The sequence below is a fragment of the Cucurbita maxima genome, unplaced genomic scaffold (genome assembly GCF_002738345.1).
Source record: "Cucurbita maxima cultivar Rimu unplaced genomic scaffold, Cmax_1.0 Cma_Scf00457, whole genome shotgun sequence".
NCBI classification, from domain to species: Eukaryota; Viridiplantae; Streptophyta; class Magnoliopsida; order Cucurbitales; family Cucurbitaceae; genus Cucurbita; species Cucurbita maxima.
The window spans coordinates 14,262-22,222 of NW_019272473.1; positions in this window are offsets into that span (position 1 = coordinate 14,262).

Consider the following 7,961-nt stretch of genomic DNA (forward strand, 5'->3'; position numbering starts at 1 on the left):
CAATGTGGCATGAATTGAAATATCTTTTGATAATTTCAACAATATTTTCTTCACATCTTCATTGAAGCATCTTGGATGATTGATGTCTCTTGGTTCATATCACTCGGTCATATGGTTTGTTGCCCCTATGTCGAGGACCCATCGTCGGTGCTCTTGGTGATGCTGTTGCCCCTGTGTTGAGGACCCGAGAGTGGTTATGCTGTTGGTGAGCCTGCAACTGCTCGATGTTTGATTCCCACACTCGCTGCATACCAACCGAACGAGATTTGATTCCCTCCCAAGTCGATTGCGCGGCGATGGGGCTGAACCGTGGCTTCTGGGCTGGATTGAGGTTTGGGCAGAAGGTAGAGGCCGAGGGGAAAGAAGTCGGGCTAGCTCTCTCAGATTTTGGGTTCGGGTTGACCCGGATCTGTGGATCTTGTCTTCCTTACCAGCGACGTTGTTGACTTCTAGCAATAGTGAGGAAAACGTCGACGTGTAAAAATCGGCTGAAGGAAAACTTCTTCGAGGAAAAAAATAACGAAAAAAGAAAGGGAGAGAAATATTTGCTGAAGAACCGATGGTTATTATTTGATTTAGTTTCACGTATTTCAATAACAAACCTATCCTAGATTTAGCAGCAGTGGCATAAACCTTGCGCCCAAAAAATTGGTCAAAATGGCCAGCAAAAAATATGCTCTTCCATTAAACGGGGGGCGTTAATTCAGATGTTCAAAAGTAAAAAACAACTAACGAAATTTAAGGAATAAAAACATAGCTATTATCTAACAGGCGTTTTTGTTGCTAATATCGGTCCTCTTTCTTCCTTTTCCTCTTTATTTATCTTCTTTCTTTCTTTCCTCGAAGTTTAGTAGCCTAAAAGTTCCTAAAACCATAGATCTAAGAATGTTTACAATTTTTTGACCTCGGCTACCGACGATGGCGCTTACGAAAAAGTACAAAACATACCTTGAGTTATTGTGCTTTCGTTAGGGATTATTCTCATGGTGGTAACTGAGCGTTTGACGTCGATTTTCTGGTGGTTTTGGACTCGTCGAAGAAATTGAAAACTCGCCGAAGTTATCTGAAATCTCTCTCTCGCTCTCGTATTTTCTTTCTTTTCTCTGTTTGCAGGTATTTTGATCGATTCTGGCAGTTGTGGGTTGAAGGTTGAGTGAGGTGTGGCTATCATTTCGTGTGGGGTCCACGAAACTCGGCGGTCGCTAGAAAACTCACGAGTTTTCCAACGATTGAGTTTCTCTTTTTTTTTTCTTTTTCTTATAGTGCGAGTATCAATCGTCTTTGCCAATAAATAGTTTAGAAGATAAACTGCATGACATATTTGTTGGAAATAAACTTAAATGAAAGAGAGAGAGAAAAAAAAAACAGTTTTTAAATTGAGTAAAAAAGCTATCCTTATTTTAGGAAATGAGTAGTATATGGGTGAGAAAACATGTAAAGAAAACGTGGGATAGTTATGGCAAGAAAACTTGTAAATAGGCTTTACTTATCATTGTAATATTAGAGCAAGTAGAGCAAGAGTCATAATAGAGCAAAAAGAAGCAAAAAGAGAAAAAGAAGAAAGAGTTAAAGTTCTGTGAAATCGAAAAAGGCTTTTGAGAAGTCTGTCTCGTTGTCTCTCCCCTCTCGACACCCCCTTCAAAGTTTTCTAAACGGGTTAGTTTCAGAGTGAATGTCCATTTTCTACAAGTCGGTATCAGAGCGGCTTTTATTTTCTAAAAATTGGTATTAGAACAAATTTATTTCAACAAGTATACTATAAGATATTGACATCTATGAAGCTTCTTAGGTCATTTAATTCCATTTGAAACTACTTACTCTATACATTGGTACATTCATTCTCATCTCTATGTTCATAAGACTGTGTAGTTTATCTANTTTTAAACTTTTATGGTCTAACTCAATTTTTTTTTCTTACTGATACTTTAATTTCATCTTTACCTAAATCAAAGTTATAGAATTTTTTTTCAGACACTACCACTTTTAATATCTATAGTATACTATAAGATATTGACATCTATCAAGCTTCTTAGGTCATTTAATTCCATTTGAAACTACTTACTCTATACATTGGTACATTCATTCTCATCTCTATGTTCATAAGACTGTGTAGTTTATCTATGTTTAAGACGTCTAACTAAAACATATGATCTTGCTTAGCAAAATCATTTTCACGCATACACTAACATTTAGTAGCTTAAAACTATAACTACTCATTCACAGCAACAATCTCAGTAAATATAAACATCATCAACATAACAATTTACATTCACATTCCATGCAAGGTAAAACATAACGTATTCTAAATTATAATAAATATAGAATTAACCTAACATGAATACAGTAAATTATAATACAATCAATAGAGTAAAAGTCCAATTATGAGTTATATTTTATAATTACCAAATAATAACAACATGTCATTTTCTTATCTTACGCAAGACATACCTGGCGGAGACGGGGCCCCGACGGTGGGACCATGGAACATGCCAAGCCAACATCGTAAGCTAGTCTACAAGATCTATAACCTAGGGCTCTGATACCAACTATAACGATCAAAAAATTTCTACTAATTTAAGGTCGCTACTATATACGTACAATAAACATTGAATGCGGAAGCCTTCATTTAAATTCTATAAAACATAACGTTTAACTTAAAACACAGCCATGGACTTACGTGTTTCGAAAACATCTTTAAAATGACACAACAAAAGACCCAAAATAAAATAAATAAGCGTTTTAAGTTTAAAACATCCTATTCTAGCCTAAGTCTAAGAAAATAAATACCATTATCCTATGCAGGTGCCATGATCTCGAGTTGCGATGCCATCGTTAGCCGTACAGAAATGCCATGCCTTAACCTGAAAAATGTAGTAGCACATGGCTTGAGTATTTAAAGAAACACTCAGTAAGTGACCTCACTATTGGGGTTAAATATAACAATCAAATGCAATGAAATGATGGGACCTATCTTTCGTTTCGTTTCGTTTCATTTTCCCTACGGTGTTGTCCTAACGGGTAATCGTGGACGTGTACTATATACTCTACACCCGGCCCATACCAAGCTAGTTCGCACACCGCTGGGCCACTTTCCTTATCTTGTGGGCATACTCTGGGAGCCCCTTATGCTGGACCTGTTAAAACTAGTAACCGTCACGGCAGCGCTATGCAAAGCATAACAATCGTTGTTCTGCCATTGGATGTACGCGTCCGTACCCTCGTGATGGGATAAGGGTATCCCCCAAATGCATGAACACACATAATGCATGAGGTCCCCACTACTTATACAATTTCATTATCGGTATCCCCCAAATGCATGAACACACATAATGCATGAGGTCCCCACTACTTATACAATTTCATTATCTTTTAATACAACCCCGCTAGCATTAAGTACATATCATATCATTTTCATATCGTTTCAGATATCGTTCATCATTCATATCATATCGTTTCTCATTCTTCCGTTCTCAAATCATACATAATTCAAACGGGTCGTTCATCATTCATATCATATCGTTTCTCATTCTTCCGTTCTCAAATCATACATAATTCAAACGGGGTTATATTTCATGTCATTTATCGTAATTTCATATCATTCATATCATGCTGTATACACACAATTTAAGAGACCTAACATAACGTTCTATGCTTTTAACATAACATTTCATCATATACACATCATACCTTGAGATATTGCATCACAATGTATCATATCATAAATAAGTAATAACGTAAACACTTCATAGTCATATCCTTCTCTAACTTATCATAGCCTTAACGTTCTTATACCTATCACAGTCATATCATTACATGAACGTACCTTAGTCATATCATCACAAGAACTTAACATAACGCTATCGTTCTATCAATCTATCACAAACCTATCCCTTTCTACCCGTAACCTAACCGTATTCTTCCATCAATCTCTCTTATCCATATCACTCCAGTATGTAACCTAGCATTAACGTTTCGTGAACGTATTTTACTCCTATCGTTACATTTCGTTTTGTGCATTCTTCTTGTATCCTATCTCAAACATATCTTTGAACACATCGTACAGGAACTATTATCATACAATTCACATATTATAACATATACATAACATATAGGAAGCATATCGATCCACAGAGAATTCACACATAGGTGTAAAATAACTATAATGCCCTCCACCCAAAATAACCTCCTTTTACCACTTTTAAGACACCTAAGTAACGTGGAACTTTATACACAACCTTGAAAGGGATTTATCAAGTTACTAGTAAGTTTTCACGCCCATGGGATCACATTTGGTTGCCTTTTATTGTGTACCTAAGTTAAAACTAATGAGTTGTGATGCTGATGCTACTCCATGATATAATGTATAAGCCTATGTTCTTTTATAGATCGTGTTCCAAGAATATACCTAAGATCAATTGAATAACATGGTAAATAAATAGCTAGGATTTATACCCAAAAGTGACAGTTATCTCCCATCATGTGGTGTGCGACAATGCCCCTATTCCTCTTTGATGTGGGATGCCATACACTATGTATCATGATTAGGAGGATAAGGAGGACCTCCTATTTTCCTCACTTAGTTGAAATGCACTGCATCAGAATTGACTAGAAAGATGACACGACCATGATAGCCCCACTCATGTGGTCACAGGAAGAGAACTAAAGGTTAATTTATGGAAAAGTTTTTAGGATGAGAAGGCAACATGTAAAAATATAAGCTCTAAGTGCCAAGCCCATGAAAACTCAATAAGAGATAACATCCTAACTTAAGGTTGTCATTAAGAGCCTATAAGTACGTTACTTAATAACTTTTTACTCACTTCATGTTTACATTGTTTTTCGGTAACTAGGAGTTGGTCATGGATTGGAGCGGACTTTGAAACGTGGGTGATAAGACAATATTAATCCTCAGCCCAATGATCCAAGCTTTTTTTGAAGCAAGAACCCTTGAATCAAAGAAATTAACACCTCTTTATATAAAATTTGGATCAACCAAGAGATAAGCGTAAAAGTAGATAACCTCTTAAAATCAAAGATCTAGAAGAAAGATTTGAAACCTTGTTCTAAATTGAGTCACTTCACAATTCAACTTAATCATGAATCAGTCGATGCAATCTACCATATGAATTGCATGAAACTGAGAAATGACAAAGAGGATACTAAAATTTCTTAAGTTAAAGTCTTGAACTTGAGTGATTACTTTTATTCAAAATCTACTTTTATAGTTTCTCCACAAAAGAAACTTTTGACTCTTCAAATGCCAACTAAATAAGTTAGTGGCCATGATTGGTAAGTTACTCCATTATCGTTTAAATCTCCACGAAAAAAAAAAAAAAAAAACAAGTAATGGCCAATTTCACAAGTAATTTCCCACATTTTTTTCCCCACTACAACAAGTTATGGAATTAAAATACTAAATAAAGTTCCCAAATAAATTATCACTACTACTATTTATAACAACTTCGTCCTCTACTTCAACCGTGCAATTACTCACCCTCGAACCTCTAAATATTTTTTCTTTAATCAAATAGCTTGTAACATATGAAATGGAGGTTGAATCGAGGCTATCCAATTTTGTAGATGAAGAATGAATGCTTGTTGAATCTTCTTGGTCTTGGACGTATAATTGGTCTAGTTGAAACATTTGGAACATCATGCTCTCTATCATCTTTCCTCTCTTCAAAAGGATTTGTACTCCAATCAGGAAAATCATAACCTACATCAAAAGAACTCAACTGAGAAACATCGGAAGTAGAATGTAGAAATTCCCTTGGAAAATCAATTTTATAGACATTGATAAGGCAACCCTAATCCTCAGCCCAACGATCCAAGCTTTTATTTTAGCAAGAACCCTTGAATCAAAGTAATTAATACCTCCTTATGCGAAATTTGGATCAACCAAGAGATAAGGCTAGAATTAGATTACCTCTTACGATCGAAGATCTAGAAGCAAGACTTGGAACCTTGTTCTAAATTGAGTCACTCCACAATCTAACTTGATCAAGGCTTGATTGAATGACTCGGATGCAATTCTACCACAAGAATTGCTTGAAACTTAGAAATGACAAATATGATGCTCGGATTTCTAAGGAAAACGTCTCAATTTGAGATCTGAATTACATTCATCAGCGAATCTGTTTTTTACATAACATATTGTGGGTATTTATAGTCTCCCGACAAAAGACGTTTGTGGCCAGAATTCAATCCCGATATGTTTGTGGACGGGATTTATTCCCGATCCCCTTTAATCTCCTCGAATCAGAAAAAATCATCACCTTCTTTCAGTCACCTCCTTTTGAAATGTTTTGATAAAATCTTAATGCTTCACTCACAAAAATAATAGAAGGAAATTAGTAGGAATAGGAAGCAAATGAAGTGTACACCGTGATTCTTATCATCTTCCCCCTCTTCAGAAGGATTCGTCCTCGAATAAGAAAAAATCATCACCTTCTTTCAGACCCCTCCTTTTGAAATTTTTTGATCAAATCTAAATGTTTCACTCACAAAAATATTAGAAGGAAATTAGTAGGAATAGGAAGCAAATGAAGTGTACACAATGATTCTTATCATCTTCCTCCTCTTCAGAAGGATTCGTCCTCGAATCAGAAAAAATCATCACCTTCTTTCAGTCACTCCTTTTGAAATGTTTTGATCAAATCTAAATGCTTCACTCACAAAAATATTAGAAGGAAATTAGTAGGAATAGGAAGCAAATGAAGTGTAGTAAATCCATAAACTACTTTCTTAAAGAATAAGTTAGCAGCATGCTTTGCATCATCCATAAATCTATCTGCCACATGCTTCATCTCGGCCAACAAAAGTGTTTATGCAACATTTTATAAACTTTATTAATCCTAAGATGTCCCATTAAGGCACCACCATATGCTTCTCTCAAAAACAAATCTTTTATAGAGCATTTAGGAATACAAAGCATACTCTTAGTAATTAAAAAATTATGAAACACATAATACTCATCCACCATTTTTTTTTGGACAAGATGCATAAATAGTTCTAAAGTCTTGGTCATCTCCATATAATTCAATAATATGCTCAACTCCAAGAATTTTTCAGTAAGAGAAGTAAAGAGATCATACCTTTTAGATAACACATGAGCTACTGTATTATCCTTACCTTGCTTATACTTGATGACATACGAAAATGTTTCCATAAATTCCACCCACTTTGCATGTCTACGGTTCAGTTTGCTTTGACCCTTCACATACTTCAAGTTTTCATGATCAAAGTGGATCACAAATTCTCTAGGCCATAAGTAGTGTTGCCACACATGCAATATATGAACTAAATCAAATAATTCTTTATAATAGGTAGTATATTTCAATGTTGGCCCATTTAGTTTTTCACTAAAATATATTAAGTGCTTTCCATCTTGAATTAAAACAACACTTGTGCCCAAACCACATACTTCACATTCAACTTCAATAGTTTTATCAAAACTAGCCAAAACAAATAATGGTTTGCTTAATTTCTTCCTAAGATAAGAAAATTGGATGCATTCTCTTGTATTTATCCCCATTTAAAAACAAAATTGGATGCATTCTTTTTCACTAAGTCATTCAATAGTTGAGTTATGGTTCTAAAATCATTTATAAATCTCTTATAGAGGTTAGCTAACTCATGAGAACTCCGAAATTTACGTGCACTTTTTGGTGTTGGCAAATCCATAATGAATTTAACTTTGTCTCTATCCAAAGCTACTCTATTTTTACCAACTATGAAGCCAATAGAGTGAACTTTTTCCATGCAAAAACTACCCTTACTAAAATTAAATTTCTCTTTTCTATGTGTAATCAAAACTAATTTAACATGTTCCACATGCTTAAGCAAAATCTTCAAATAAATTATAATATCATCAATATAAACAACAACATGTTTTCTCATATATTTTCTCAAAACATTATATATTAAGCGCATAGGTTTACTAGGAGCATTAGTTAACCTAA